The sequence below is a fragment of the Bubalus bubalis genome, chromosome 3 (genome assembly GCF_019923935.1).
Source record: "Bubalus bubalis isolate 160015118507 breed Murrah chromosome 3, NDDB_SH_1, whole genome shotgun sequence".
In the NCBI taxonomy this organism is placed as follows: domain Eukaryota; kingdom Metazoa; phylum Chordata; class Mammalia; order Artiodactyla; family Bovidae; genus Bubalus; species Bubalus bubalis.
The window spans coordinates 45,533,714-45,550,406 of record NC_059159.1 but is presented as its reverse complement, the minus strand read 5'-3'; the positions used below and the strand labels follow the sequence as shown (position 1 = coordinate 45,550,406).

The following is a 16,693-nucleotide window of genomic DNA, read 5'->3' as shown; positions in this document are numbered from 1 at the left end:
GGGTGCCTGGGCTCTGCTCGCAACCTCCACACTAGAGCTACAGTGCCTAGAACCCCACGTGGCCGTGGGAAGCCAGTGTGGTTACGGGGGAAATTTGATTTGCAGATGCTGACAGATAAAGTTAAGCAAAACAGATTTTAATCAATTGTGGATATATCTTACCAGCTTCCGCTACTTTTATATTCCCACGTAGTCTTTTTAGTCCAGCAAGAATGGTAGTAAACCAAAATAACATCATACCAGGAAGGGTTTAAAAAAAAAAATCAGATACATTACATCAGATACTTAGGAGCTCATGTTAAACTGAGATACAATAGTTTGAGGTGTGACTGACTGTCAGGCCTGCGGCGGAGGGAGAGGACAGAGACCTGCATGGCTTTCCTCGTGGGTGAAGCAGCGCTTCAGTCTCCTGACTCTTAGTGTGAAATGGTTCCTGCTGGTACCCAGATATGTTGGCTAAGGTACATACTTATGAGTCTTCGATGAACATCATCCTCTACTAATCAGTGGGCTTCCCAGGTGGCTCAGTAGTAAAGAATCGACCTGCCAGTGCAGGAGAGGCAGGTTCAATCCCTGGGTTTGGAAGATCCCCTGGAGGAGGAATTGGCAACCCACTCCAGTATTCTTGCCTGGGAAATCCCCTGGACAGAGGAGCCTGGTGGGCTACACTCCACGGGGTCATAAAGAATCAGACGTGACTTAGCGACCGAGCACACACACCACGAATCACTACTTGTATACTTAGAAATACCTATGATAGTTAAGAAAATTCACCCAAAAAAAGATACCCCAAATGACACACATTTGAAAAAAAGTCTTCATTAATAATCAAAGGTATCAACAAAACAATAAGATACTGCTTTTCCCTTCAAGTCAGTGGAGTTTGTTTGTTTGTTTGGATATTTTTATTTGAATCTATTTTTTTATTTATTTTTAATGGAAGGATAATGGCTTTACAATATTGTGTTGGTTTCTGCCAAACATGAGCATGAATCAGCCACAGGTATACGTATGTCCCCTCCCTCTTGAACCTTCCTCCCACCTCCCACAGTGGAGTTTCTTTTAAGGATAACGTTCTTCATTAGTGAGAATGCAGTAAGATTCTGCACTGGTTTATTGCTAATGAGAGAGGTAACTGATACAGATGTGGAAAACCATTTGCAAGCATGAATCAAAAGACGTGAAAAGCTGCCTGCCCTTAAAAGGGATGAAAGGAAATATAATTTAGTTTTTAATATAGTACTTATTTCAAGGGTTATATCATACATTTAGAGTCAGAGGGGAAAAAATAACATTACTAATTTTGTAATGCTCATATTCTTTGTCCTAACAGTCTCCTTTCAAGACATATGTCCTCAGAAAGTAATTAGAAATGTGGACAAAAATCTACACTTAAAGATGTATATAGCAGTTATCTATAAATAGTGAAAACTGTAAACAGCCAAAACCTTGAAAGAATATCTGAACAAGTAAAGACTTATGATGAAATTTTTTACAGCCACTAAAAGTTATCTTTACAAACTTTTTGATGTCAGAAGAAAGTGCTTAAGATATAATAAGTTTTTTAAATATGAAATATATCCAGTTGTAATCACAGCTTTAATCACAGACATAAAAAGGAGTTGAAGGAAATATACCAAAATGGTTAATGCTAAGTGATTTTGTTCTTTCTTCTTTCAATTTTTTTATGCTTTCTAGCTTTATTTCAATGACAGTCAGGGGAAAATGGTAAGAAATCATTTTAACTTTTATGGCAAAAGTTAATCACTAGAAGGATATGTAAAATATCAATGTTACTATGTTAACATGTCAAAATATTAACCAACATTCTCTCCTGAGATGGCAAGATAGTATTATGGGGAAAATTTTGTTTCTCCTGCTTTATAGTTTCTTCCATTTTCCACGTTTTCTATAGTGAACATGTATGAATGTTAGAATTTAAAAAAAGAAAAAAGGAAAGCAAAAAAAAGTGCAGAATGTATCAGAGGACTGAGTTGTACACTCAGTCGCTCAGTTGTGTCCAACTCTTGTGCAACCCCATGGACTATAGCCTGCCAACCTTCTCTGTTGATGGAATTTTTCAGGCAAGGATACTGGAGCAGGTTGCCATTTCTTATTCCAGAAGATCTTCCTGATCCAGGGATCAAACCCATGTCTCCTACATCTCCTGCAGGAGGATTCTTTACCACTGCACCACCTGGGAAGCCCAGGACTGAGTTGCTGCTGCTGCTAAGTCGCTTCAGTTGTGTCTGACTCTGTGCGACCCCATAGACGGCAGCCCACCAGGCTCCCCTGTCCCCGGGATTCTCCAGGCAAGAACACTGGAGTGGGTTGCCATTTCCTTCTCCAATGCATGAAAGTGAAAAGTGAAGGTGAAGACGCTCAGTCGTATCCGACTCTTAGCGACCCCATGGACTGCAGCCCACCAGGCTCCTCTGTCCATGGGATTTTCCAGGCAAGAGTACTGGAGGGGGGTGCCATTGCCTTCTCCGAGGACTGAGTCAGTGACAGTAATAAATGTTGTTAGTTTGCTTGTAAAAATCTTCAAAAACATAACTTTCTCTGAATGATTCACCAACTAATCTTGAGAATCAGAGTTTCAACTTTGGTATGAAAGTTTTTATATCATGGATCATTTATTTTAGTTGTTTCTGGGTATTAACAGTTCTTTTTAATTCAAAGACTCCTTAATGTACACATTTTTCTTGCAGCAAGTTTCCAGGAATACTACTTATCTGGGTTGTCTTTGTCTCAGCAGCCCTTATAAACTTGAAACTGTATCTCTGCTGACCTTCCATGGCCATATGAATTAGATATTGCACTTATACATAGGAGGAGAAGGGGGTGACAGGATGAGATGGTTGGATGGCATCACCGAGTCAGTGGACATGAGTTTGAGCAAACTCCAGGAGATGGTGAGGGACAGGGAAGCCTGGCATGCTGCAGTCCATGGGGTCAGAAACAGCCACTACTTAGTGACTAAACAGCAACTTATGCATTAGGAGGAATTAGGTTTTCCCAGAATAGTTTACTTTTTTAACAGCAAGCATATTCAGTTTTCCATGAACATTCTTTTGCTTAAGGGTCCCCAGGTGGCTCAGATGGTAAAGAATCTGCCTGCAGTGCAGGAGACCTCAGTTCAATCCCTGGTCAGGAAGATCCCCTGGAGAAGGGAATGGCAACCCACTCCAGTATTCTTGCCTGGTGAATTCCATGGACAGAGGAGCCTGGTGGGCTACAGTCCATGGGGTTGCAAAGCATTGGACATGCCTGAGCAAAGAGTTCACATTTTACATGCTCAGTTTGCCACAACCATTCTTTTGCAGTTAAATGAGGGTTACTATAGGATAACTACCCTGTCATTACATGCATAGCAGTGATAAATAGAGAAGGTGAAGCTGAAAGGTCAAGAAATACTTAAAGTTCTGTGGCTGGGAATGAACATAGTTTTTTTTTTACATTTCAAGAAATCGATGGTAGGTGATCAATAAAAGAGACATTTAAGAGAGCAGAAGGAATATTAGGGATGGAAATAATAAAATATGATTAAAAAAGTAATGATCATAAAGCATATGAGAAAAATAAACTTAACGTCCAACAATTAAGACCCTCTATTGCATATAGATTACAAGTAGGTGGATTTTTTTTTAAAGACTTTTTTATACAACTTTTTCTTTAAGGAGCTTCCACAAGAGGCAAAGGGCAGGAAATTGAAGATCACATTCAATAATTTAAAAGCCTTTGAAGGACCATTTGGTTCATAATCAAAAGAAGATTCATAGCTGAGTGGCCTTGGGCCACTAAGCCCCATTTTATTCCTTGTGAAAAGCGAGTGACACCTGGCCAGCTGGGGATCAAATTGTGTATGTGTGTGTGTGTGTGTCAAAGCACACACATGAGTACACATTCTGGGCTACTTGATAGGATAGAAGATAATAAAAATAGCCAACACTCATCCAGTCCTTACTCCATGCTAGACTCCATTCAAAGCCCCATACAGGCACTACCACACACACACCTCACCGCTCTAGAATGTGGGTGCACTGATTATCCTCCTTTTATAGCTGAAGAAACTGAAGCACAGAGAGAGGTTGAGGAATTTGCCTCAGATCACAGCTAATTCGTAATAGACAAGCACCCGGGCATCTTGTACCCTTAGGTGCTGCTGCCTCTCCTATGTGAGGCACCCAGATTATTCAGAGCAGGAGTAAACTATTTGGAATGGAAGCCCACTTTAGAACAGGAAATGAGAGGGCAGAAGAGACCCTGGACATGACCTCTGTCTCCTCTCATCTCCCTGGGAATGCATTCTATAATCAAACTGGTCAGAAGTGTGGAGGGAGCCTTTTTTGGATGAAAAGAAGGATGTCTCTGGGCTCTCTTATTGTCAGAAGTTGTGTCCTCTGACAGTGAGCCCTTGAGTGGAGAGCAGTTCGTTGGCCTTTTCCAGCCATAGGTGCAGCCGCGTGAGGATGGCGGCACGTTACTTCTTTTCCATTGATCCTGCAGTGAAAGGCGCTAATATAATGTGCTCCCATAAAGTGTGAACCAAACGCTTTTAATCAAACTTCAAAGACCACGCTTCGCTTCCAAGAATGAAATCTTTCCCCCTCATCTTAAATGGACTGTTAACCATCCAGCACCCGACATTGTTTTCTGGTCTCAGAAATAAGTTGTTTCTGTTGGGCCTTGATGCTCAAGTGTTGGGACGTACTCTTTGTGGAGTTTTTCGTTGCTCTTGTTCAGTCACTAAGTCATGTCCGACTCTTGTGACCCCATGGACTGCAGCGTGCCAGGCTTCCTGTCCTTCACTATCTCCTCTCTCAATCTTTCCTAGCTTTTTAGTACTTACTTTTATTTATTCAGCTGCACCAAGTCTTGGTTGCAGTATACGGTATCCAATTCCCTGACCAGGGATCGAACCCAGGCCCCCTGCTTTGGGAGTGCAGAATCTCAGCTGCTGCACACCAGGGAAGTCCAGAGTTTACCCTTCGGAGATCAAGGCTCTGCCTCTGAGAGCACGTCTCTTCACTATCCCACTACTGCCCTTGAAGATAAACTGTCATAAACCAGCCCAGGGGTCAGCAAACTGTGGCCCATGGGCCAAACCTGGCCCACCACCTAGGTGATTTTGCATTTTTTAAGCGGTTAGTGGAAAACATCAAAAAGAAGGATAACATTTCATGACACCTGATATTTATATAAAATTCAGCTCCATTGTCCACAAATAAAACTGTGGGAACACAGCCTGTCCGTTTACATCCACATAGCAGCAGCCAGGTTGAGTGGTTGCAGTACAGTTTGGCCCACAGAGCTGAAATAGTCACTCTCTGGCCCTTTAGAGAGAAACTTGACTGACCCCTAACAACACGGTATCTCAGGACCCATCCAGTTTGACCACTTTCACAAAGAGAGGCTGAGGCTTCCAAATTGAAAGGCTCGCGTTATTTCACTGAGTAATAACTGCACTAGTCAGATTTAATGTTTTCTCCCACAAGTCATGGATCATCTCTACATTCAGCATACTTCAATTAGACCATCTCACCCTCTTTTTTTTTAAGTATCCAGCAGTTACTTTACTTATTTATTTGGCCATACAGCATATGGGATCTTATTCCCCAACCAGGGATCGAACCCACACCCTTTGCATTGGAAATGCAGAGTCTTAACCACTAGACTGCTAGGGAAGTCCTAAACCATCTCACTCTTAAGCTGCCTTAATTGGGGTGAGTGCCCTGCATTATTTGTCTGTAATGTTCTGCATTATTTGTAATGTTTCTCTGGGAGAACATTGTAAAACAAACATCAATTTATGGGTTCCACACAAGGAGCCTATAATTTCTTAGATTAAGAAATATAGTCTTCACTTTTTGACAGATCCAAAGGCACTATGATATTTCTCTTTTCTTATAGTTCTATCATCAGTGTTAGATTTGCTGTTGTTCATTTTTTTTTATAGTCAAATAAGAACTTTATTTAGTATAGTAGCCTATTTTCATTAAAAAATTAAACATATACATTTATTGAAGGATAATTGCTTTACAGAATTTGGTTGTTTTCTGTCAAACCTCAACACGCCTCAGCCATAGGTATACATATATCCCCTCCCTTTTGAACCTCCCTCCTGTCTCCCTCCCCAACCCACCCCTCTAGGTTGATACAGAGCCGCCGTTTGAGTTTCCTGAGCCATACAGCAAATTCCCATTGGCTATCTATTTTACATACAATAATGTAAGTTTCCATGTTACTCTTTCCATACATCTCACGCTCTCCTACCCTCTCCCCATGTCCATAAGCCTATTCTCTCTGTCTGTTTCTCCATTCAGATCAGATCAGATCGGATCAGTCGCTCAGTCGTGTCCGACTCTGCGACCCCATGAATCGCAGCACGCCAGGCCTCCCTGTTCAACACCAGTTCCTGGAGTTCACTGAGACTCAAGTCCATCGAGTCAGTGATGCCATCCAGCCATCTCATCCTCTGTCGTCCCCTACTCCTCTTGCCCCCAATCCCTCCCAGCATCAGAGTCTTTTCCAATGAGTCAACTCTTCGCATGAGGTGGCCAAAGGACTGGAGTTTCAGCTTTAGCATCATTCCTTCCAAAGAAATCCCAGGCTGATCTCCTTCAGAATGGACTGGTTGGTTCTCCTTGCAGTCCAAGGGACTCTCAAGAGTCTTCTCCAACACCACAGTTCAAAGGCATCAATTCTTCGGTGCTCAGCTTTCTTCACAGTCCAACTCTCACATCCATACATGACCACAGGAAAAACCATAGTCTTGACTAGACGGACCTTTGCTGGCAAAGTAATGTCTCTGCTTTTGAATATGCTATCTAGGTTGGACATAACTTTCCTTCCAAGGAGTAAGCGTCTTTTAATTTCATGGCTGCAGTCACCATCTGCAGTGATTTTGGAGCCCAGAAAAATAAAGTCTGACACTGTTTCTCCATTGCTGCCCTGTAAATAAATTCTTCAGTACCATTTTTCTAGATTCCATTATATGTGCATTAGAATACGATATTTATCTTTCTCTTTCTGACTCACTTCACTCTGTATAATAGGCTCTAGGTTCATCCACCTCATCAGAACTGACTCAAATGCATTCCTTTTATGGCTGAGTAATATTCCATTGTGTATATGTACCACAGCTTCTATATCCATTCATCTGTCAGTGGGCATCTAGGTTGCTTCCGTGTTCTAGCTATCGTAAATAGTACTGCAATGAACAATGGGATACGTGTGTCTTTTTCAGTTCTGGTTTCCTCAGGGTATATGCCTAGGAGTGGGATTGCTGGGTCATATGGTGGTTTTATTCCTAGGTTTTTAAGGAATCTCCATACCATCTTCCATAGTGGCTGTACCAATTTACATCCCCACCAACAGTGCAAGAGCGTTCCCTTTTCTCCCTCTCCAGCATTTATTGTTTGTAGACTTTTTGAGGATGCCCATTCTCACCAATGTGAGGTGATATCTCATTGTGGTTTTGATTTGCATTTCTCTAATAATGAGCGATGTTAAGCATCTTTTCATGTGTTTGTTAGCCATCTATATGTCTTCTTTGGAGAAATGTCTGTTTAGGTCTTTTTCCCATGTTTTGATTGGGTTGTTTGTTTTTCTAGCATTGAGTTGTATGAGCTGCTTGTATATTTTGGAAATTAATCCTTTGTCAGTTGTTTCATTTGCTATTATTTTCTCCCATTCTGGGGGTTGTCTTTTCACCTTGTTTATAGTTTCCTTTGCTATGCAAAAGCTTTTAAGTTTAATCAGGTCCCACTTGTTTACATTTGGTTTTATTTCCGTTACTCTAGAAGGTGGGTCATAGAGAATCTTGCTTTGATTTATGTCATTGAGTGTTCTGCCTATGTTTTCTTTTCCTCTAAAAGTTTTATAGTTTCTGGCCTTACATTTAGGTCTTTAATCCATTTTGAGTTTATCTTTGTGTGTGGTATTAGGAAGTGTTCTAATTTCATTCTTTTACATGTGAAAGTGAAGTCGCTCAGTCGTGCTCGACTCTTTGCGACCCCATGGACAGTAGCCTGCACCAAGCTCCTCCATCCATAGGATTTTTCAGGCAAGAGTACTGGAGTGGGTTGCCATTTCCTTCTCCATGTAGCTGTCCAGTTTTCCCAGCACCATTAATGAAGAGGCTGTCTTTGCCCCATTGTATATTCTTGCCTCCTTTGTCAAAAATTAGGTACCCACAGGTGCATGAGTTTATTTTTGGGCTTTCTATCTTATTCCATTGGTCTATATTTCTGTTTTTGTGCCAGTACCATACTGCCTTGATGACTGTAGCTTTGTAGTATAATCTGAAGTCAGGAAGGTTGATTCCTCCAGGTCCATTCTTCTTTCTCAAGACTGCTTTGGCTATTTGGGGTCTTTTGTGTTTCCATATGAATTGTGAAATTTTCTGTTCTAGTTCTGTGAAAAATGCCATTGGTAATTTGATAGGGATCACACTGAATCTGTAGATAGTGTTTGGTAATATAGTCATTTTCACAATATTGATTCTTCTTACCCAGGAACATGGAATATCTCTCCATCTGTTTATGTCATCTTTGATTTCTTTCATTAGCATCTTATAATTTTCTGTTGTTCATTTTTTTTTGAAGCTCAAGAATTAATTGTTAACTAACTAGTTGCTAAAATTCTCCATTGGGCTTCCCTCATAGCTCAGTTGGTAAAGAATCCACCTACAATGCAGGAAACCCCAGTTCGATTCCTGGGTTGGGAAGATCCCTTGGAGAAGGGAATGGCTACCCACTCCAGTATTCTGGCCTGGAGAATCCCATGGGGTCACAAAGAGTCGGACACGACTGAGTGACTTTCACTTTCAGAATTCTTCATAAAATATAGTTAAAACTTTTTTTCACCGCAAACCCTGTGTCCACCCAAAGTGTAAGACTTATGGGGGCAGTGTCTCATCATGTGTGTGAGTTGCAGCAACTGCTCAACCCAAGAATGGTTTCCTCCATCCACTGGAAGCGCCTCCTCCATTCATTCGGAGCACACGCTTGTTGAGCATCTGCAGTGTGCGACAGGACCTTGACCCTGCACCCAGTCTCCATCTCAGAGTACCTACAGTCCATTTCAGGGTCTGTTAGGAACAACTGCATTAGTGGTTTTAAACATACAGATAGAAAGGAAATTTCCTGGTGGCCCTGTGGTTAAGACTCCCCATTTTCACTGCCATATGCCCAGGTTCAATCCCTGGTTGGGGAATTAAGGTCTCACAAGCTGTGCAGCCAAATAAATAAACAAGTAAAGATACAGATAGGGAAAGGTTGGTGGAGATGAACATACAGCATCCCACAGGAAGACACAGGGATGCATACAGAACATCTGGCCTTCCCATTGTCTGTCCATTCTGGAAAGAACTTTGTTCTACCAGGTGTGAGGCCTCAGGTCAGATCATAGCCCCTGTCTTCCTGGAGCTTATACTCAAGTGGGGCAATCCCCCTAAAATGAGTGAACAAGTGAATAAAAATAGTTCTCTCCTGTAGCAAATGCTAAGGAGGAATAACAGGGTTCTGAGACACAGAATTAAAGGAGGTGACCTATTTTGGATAGAGTGGTCAGAAAGAGCCAAGTGCAGAGGTGACATCTTTTTTCAGTACTTACCCATTTATTTGGCTGCATCAGGTCTTGGTTACGTCACTTGGAACCCTTCGTTGCGGCGTGTGGACTCCTTGTTGTGGCGCAGGATCTCCAGGAGCATGCCACAACTACTCTGGCACATCAGCTTAGTTGCTCCTGGGCGTGTGAGACCTTATTCCTCAACCAGGGGTCAAACCCGAGTCCCCTGCATTGCAGAAGTGTTAGTCACTCAGTCTTATCCGACTCTTTGTAACCCCATGGACTGTAGCCCATCAGGCTCCTCTGTCTATGGGATTCTCCAGGCAAGAATACTGGAGTGGGTAGCCATTCCCTTCTCCAGGGAATCTCCCCAACCCAGGGATCGAACCTGGGTCTCTCGCATCGCAGGCAGATTCTTAATCACTGGACCACCAGGAAAATCCCCAGGGGTGACATTTAAGGTTTGAAAGATGGAAAGGAGCTGGTCGTGTAAAGACAAAGCCAGGCAGGAAAATGGTAGGTGCAAAGGCCCTGAGGCAGAAAAGACTTTGGTGCCAAGGCTTGTGGAGTTGTGAGAAGATCAGGAACTGGAGAGGCAGGCCATTTAGAAGGATGAGGAGTTCAGCAATCCTTTGAGCATGCTGGAAAGGAGAGGCGTGGCTGTGCAGGCAAAGGTTTAGAAAGACAAAGCTTGTTGATGGATAAGCATGTGACTTGGGGAGCCTTGAATATGGGTCTCTGCCTGGAAGAGCAGGCTGGGACACTGCCGGGGAGCAGCCAGATTGTGACAGCCCTCGCTTATCAGGCAAAGGGATTTGGGTTTCATCCAGTAGACAACAGGCAGCCAAAACAGAAGGGAATTTTTGTGTCTCTAGTTAAAAATACTTTTTCTGATAACAAAAGTAACTCTTTATGAGGAAATTTGGGGAAATGTACACAAAGACACTAAAGAAAAAAATCTGTAAGCGCACATGCAAACTATTGTTAACATTTCTGTATCTTCTTTTGCATTCTGATAGTTTTCCAAAAATGAGATTTTTTTTAATACATTCTGTTTTATAATTGCTATTTCCCTTAAGGATGCAGAGCAAACATTCTGAAAATGTCTTCCTAGGTCACTCAGTATTTTCCTCCAGCACAACTTTGCATACCTGTATGGTATTTCATGCTGAAAATGAACCAAAATTTATTTCTGTATATTGTTTCATTGTCAACCCTTAACTGTTGAGCATCTAGAATGTTTGCAGTTTTTAGTACTATAAGCAATGCGATGATAATTGTCTTTAGTTGTTGTTCAGTCGCTCAGTCGTATCTGATGCTTTGTAACCCCGTGGACTGAAACACGCCAGGCTTCCCTTAAGGCTTCTCTAAGTGTCCTTGCTGCTGCTAAGTCACTTCAGTCGTGTCCGACTCTGTGCGACCCCATAGACAGCAGCCCACGAGGCTCCCCCGTCCCTGGGATTCTCCAGGCAAGAACACTGGAGTGGGTTGCCATTTCCTTCTCCAATGCATGAAAGTGAAAAGTGAAAGTGAAGACGCTCAGTCGTATCCGACTCTTAGCGACCCCATGGACTGCAGCTGGAGAGGTGTATTTATTTATATCCATGATTGCTTCCTTAGGAATTCCTAGAAGTGGAATTGTAGGGCCAATGTGTATACATTCTTCAAGGCTTTTTATACATTTTTCTAGATTAGCTCTCTAATGCTTATGCCATTTTACACTCTTACCAGACAACTATCCACATGCCTCCTGTACCAAATTACTCATTTGGCACTGGATTTCATTTGCCAGTTTGCCAGGAAAAAAACAAAACTTTGTATATCCATTGTTCTCATCTACCTTTTTTAAATGAAATTCAGCAGTTTCTCCCACGGGGCTCCTTGTCATCTGTATACGTGCTGGGTTTGTTCCAGGTCGTCACTTAGTATAGCACACTCCTGCACAGCCAGGGGAGTTGGACCCCAGTTTAAGACTCTCAAGTTGACACACCTGTTTCTCGCACAGATCAAGAGCACTTCCACTTCAGAGATTCTGTCTTTTTCAATACATATTCCCAGTGCAGTACCTAGTACATCGCAGGCATTGATATATATTTACAGAAGCAGAGAAAAAGAAAGATGGGAGGAAAAAGGGTAGGTGGACAGACGAAAGGGAGGGAGGGAGGCAATGGATTGCAGAAGAATACTGTTAAAGAATCTCTACTGCAGCAGTAGAGATGGTATACGGAAACTGATCTCTTAAGAGGGGGGCTTCCCTGGTGCTTCTGTGGTAAAGAACCGTCCTGCCAATGGAGGAGACGCAGGTTCAATCCCTGGGTCAGGAAGATCCCCTGGAGATGGAAATAGCACCCCAGTCCAGTATTCCTGCCTGGGAAATCCTATGGATAGAGGAGCCTGGGGGCTACAGTCTGGGATCACAAAGAGTCTGACAGGACTTCGCGACTAAACCACCACCACCACTCTCTTAAGAAGCTTGGCTATAAGGTGTGATGAGAGAGAAGACAGTAGCTACAAGGGCACTGACGTGATGGGTGGTTTAATTGGCGGGTATTTCATGGCTTGTGGCGAGAAGACAACGGTGGACTTTTTTGGTCTTTTACTTAATGAGGAGACTTGTACAAGCTTTTAGGCTGAGGAAAAAGCAGAAAGCTTCTAGGAGATACTGAAAATATTTTTTCAGCTCACCCAGGAAATGTTTATTGAGTACCAACAATATGCCAGGCACTATACCAGAGAGTCAGCAAGACAGACAGAGCTCCTGTGCCAGGGCTTTTATGCTGGTGGGAATGGGGGGAGAGAGAGAGAGAGAAAGGATGATGGGCTATGATCCAAGGAAGGTGGAACCTCATGCTGATTGCTGCTTGCTCAGGAAGAGCAAAATATGTTAATGTTAGTCTAGGTCAAACATAATTATGGAGGTAAGACTGCTGGGGAAAAAAACCACATGCATCCCTAAGCCTCTTAGATGCGTGTGTGTGTGTGTGTGTGTGTGTGTGTACACCACATGCATCCCTAAGCCTCGTGGATGCGGGGGGGTGTGTGTGTGTGTGTTTGACATGGAGGAAGAGTACAGCTGGATGTGTCCCAGGCATATTTGCCAAAAAGATTTCCCTCCTATGATAAGGTGGCGCTTTCAGGATATAGAAGTGGAACAGAGGCAGAAAAAGACATGGCTGAGTCTCTGTCTAGCCAGTTGGCCTAAGCTTTTCTGGTATTTAGTCAATGACTCATTTCCCTTTTGTGTCGCTGTCTTAGCATATTCTGCCTGAAACTAGCTGTTACATCCAAATGGAAATAAAACACGTGATCTGGGTGTGCGCTGCATCTTGATTTAATCCACTTCATAATTGTATTCGTGTTCATTCTCTTCAAGTCCCGTAGTTCAGTCCATTTCACAGACTCCCCCAACCCCAGCCCGCCCCCTCGCCCAGAAGTCATTTCCTACCAGCTCTATGTTTGGTTACGGTGAATAAAATATTTTCAGTGTCAGAAACTATAGAGGATCTCTATATTTGTAACTCTAGCTGAATTCTGTTTCATAGGTATTATTAAGAAGAAATGGCTGTGAATTGGATGAAAAGATTCTTTTCAAATTACTTCACTCTTATTATTTCTGTTTCTTTTATTGTAGGCTATCAAATACTTTTGAGAATTAGGCAGAGTATATTCACAAGTACCTTTTTAAGTTACTTAGAAAACAAACCTATAAAGACTAAAAACATTGGACTCTGTGTGATCTGCTCTTTTTTTTACTGATGCAGAATTATAGAGGCCTTACTAATCCTCTGTGATTAACTGGAAAATTTTGCTTTAATCTTTGCAACAGGTTAGGTCATGAGACAGTGAACACTAAAAAAACAAATCACAACCCTGTAGTATCAAAATTCTTATGCTGAATATTGCTTCAAAGGAATCATTGCTCCAAGCTTAGAAAATCATTTTGGTTTTCATGATCATTGTAAAGAGATTTGATCTCACTTCTGGTAAATATTAAGCTTGAAATTGTTTATGTTTACATATTCCCTTTCATCAAATACTGAGTTGGGAATTTTTTTTTTTTTAGTATTTTTATTTATTTGGCAACACTGGGTCTTAGTTGTGGCGTGCAGGCTCTTTAGTTCCTACATGTGGCCTCTAGTTCCCTGACCAGGGATCAAACCCAGGCCCCCTGCATTTGGAGTGCAGAGTCTTAGCCACTGGACCACCAGGGAAGTCCCTAGGCACAGTTTTTTTTTCTTATAGATTTGATGCTTTTCTCAGGGTTTTTTGTGTTTTGTTTGTTTGTTTGTTGCACTTTGCAGCTCAATCTGGCCATACTCCCATAAAGTAGAGAATGTAATTAGCAGCATCCTTCATTTTACAGATGAGGAAAGAGAGGCACTTGGGTTAAAGAGGCTTGTCAGGGATCATTCAGGTAACACATATCTGCACATATTACAGAACTTGCCACCAAGGAGTGTAGAGTCTAAGGCATAGGCAGTTGAGCATTTGTAGGAGTAAACCTCATTCCCTGGGGCAGAAAGAAATGATCCTCACAGCACCAAACACAGAACTTTGTGAAGCTGCAAGGTCAGCATGGTATTCTTCCCCTGACCTTGCTAACCTTTTCAGAAGCTGGATCACTGCTTACTGCCCTTCTTTAAATGTTGGTATTTCTGTTTGGAACAGATATGCATTTTTGTTGAGAGTATACTTCCACGTGTGTGTATGATTTGAGTCTCACTCAAAACATAGCTTCCCCCATAGAGAAGAAGCGTATGGACACCAAAGGGAAGGGGGAGGTGGGATGGGGTGCGAGATTGGAATTGGCATATATACACTGACACCACATATAAAATCGGTAACTATTGAGAACCTACCAGGTAGCACAGGGAACTCTATTTGGTGCCCTGTGATGACCTAACTGGAAAGGAAATAAAAAAGAAGGGATGCATATATAACCGATTCACTTTGCTGTACAGCAGAAACTAACACAACATGGTAAAGCCAGTGCACTCCAAAAAAGCTTTTAAATAAATAAAATTATAAATGGTCACCAAGTTAAAGAAAGGGGGGAAAAAGACACAGCTTCCCACTGGCTCTGGGGAACAGGTTTCTTCTGCACAGAGCAAATGGTCACAGAGTCAGTGGTCTGCCGAGATGCTCTTGTTGCGCTCAAGCAGACCCTAACCTAGTTCCTTCTCATCGCCCTCTTCTCCCACCTGTACCTGGATATTCTAGAGGACTCTCAGCCACAACCAAATGGCCTCAGTTTCGCGCTCAGTAGATGCTCCCAGGATGACTGCTCTTTGCTCATGGGCAGAACAGGCTTCTCTGAGAAAGCTGTCCAGATACAGACTGCTTTTAGTTAATTCTCCATTGCTGGTGATACCCAAGCTGAGAGCAGATAATGAGCTAGGATGTCCTAAAAGGGGTTGGTTAGTTGAAACAGAGAGTCATGAAAGACTTTTTGTAATCCAGGCACCTATGATTCTCAGGCAACAGAAGTCACCTTTATGCCTGCGGGCACAGCATGTGTGATGTGGTTAACAGCTCTGCAGTATGGAAGAGAATGGAATTTATTTAATTTACCTAATTGCTCTGAGCTGTACATTCTTGAGCTGTAAAACTGGAATAAAAATATCTGCCTCATGGGATTTTCATGCAGATAAATTTAAATCATGAAACAGAATGCAAAATGCCTGGTACAGTGTCTCTCATTTGCTAAGAGATGGTTATGTTTAAAATTCCCTGTATACCAGGTGCCATGGCATATTCAAAAAAAGACTTGATTTAACATGACATTGTAAAGCAACTGTACTTCAATAAAAATTAATTAAAAAACAAAAAACCTGAAAAATAAATCTTAAATATGGCAAGTCTTAACATGTTTACATACCTATAGAATGCTAAATTAAAATTTTGATGAAATTTTTCTATTTTTCAGCCAGTTATTTGGTATTTAGTACCAAATTGTATCCTGTTTATAAGTAAAATATTTTTATCTCAAAAAAAAAAAACTTGATTGCCACTCCGGATAGGAGTGTACTTTCTCTCTTTTTGTGTCTTGGTCAGCCCTCGGTATTGGCATTCAGCAATAGCCTAGATAGCACAAACAAAACAAATGAAACACTTCGCACTTGTGTTGCGTCTTTGAGCTTGCATCCGGGCATTACTCATCTATCCATAAACCTTTAGGTTTTATAAAAGATGAACTATAAGAGAATTGAGTTGTTTCTCAGGGTCTCAAAAGGCAGAAGAACTCATTTGTTTCTATATTTGGAAGCACAAAGATTTGGGAAAGCAGTGGGTTCCCTTTAATCCCTATCCCTGACAGTTATCCCCCAAAAAAATCTTTTGTCTGCTTCTCTAAGAAAGGTGTTGGAAAGGAGCCAGCATGTAGGCATTTAAAAGACAACTGGTACAGAAGAGAAATGTGTGCTAAAAATACACCAAAACCAACAAGGATCCGTCTGAAAGCAGAATAGAGACTCTGCCTGCCCTGCTCTGGATTTGCTTGGAGCCGTGATGGCTCAGTGTTATTTGGGGGAATGACAGTAATTATGGAGCTGGGGTGCTCCTCAGCAGAGACAGAGCTCAGAGCGGAGGGATGGTTTCCATGGCAATAGCATCAGCATCTGAATGACTTCCTGTCACAACAAATTGGTGATTTAATGAGTTCATTACTGAATTCCAAAGAAAAACTAGAGAGTGGATGAGCTACTGTTCAGCCTTCCAAGTGCCTAAATCTATAGCTGGGAGAGCCATTTCTGTCAGCACAGCATCAGAGTGAATAACTGCTCAGCGCCCTTATACAGGCAGCCTGCGGGATTCCAAGGTAGGGGAACCCAGGACTGAATCGGCAGCCACGTGGCCTGTGACGGCCTCAGTGCCTGTTATTCTCGGAGTATGAAAGCATCGTGTGAGTCTCCATGCTAAGCTTGCCCTGTTCAAGCCTGATGAAATTAATGATCACAGGAATCTACCCCAGGATTTCAGATGTATACCCTCAAGTATCCCAAGTCCTTGAGGGGGAAAAAAAAGAAAAGCCAAGAAAAGAGAAAACAGACCTTAAATCCTAATTGTATACAAATAGAAGCAAGGGAGGAAAGTATGTCAGCCTACTTGTATTCTATAGTAC

The 16,693-nt window shown here is 42.1% G+C and overlaps 1 protein-coding gene and 1 non-coding gene across 2 annotated transcripts in view; one reads left to right on the top strand and one right to left on the bottom strand.

Moving 5' to 3' along the window:
• The window catches only part of MYO1D (myosin ID), a 361,342-nt gene that overhangs the window by 295,254 nt on the left and 49,395 nt on the right, over positions 1-16,693 (top strand). The window lies entirely within an intron of this gene.
• TRNAG-CCC lies at positions 13,712-13,784 on the bottom strand. The gene has a single exon. It is a non-coding gene; the product is annotated as a tRNA-Trp (tRNA).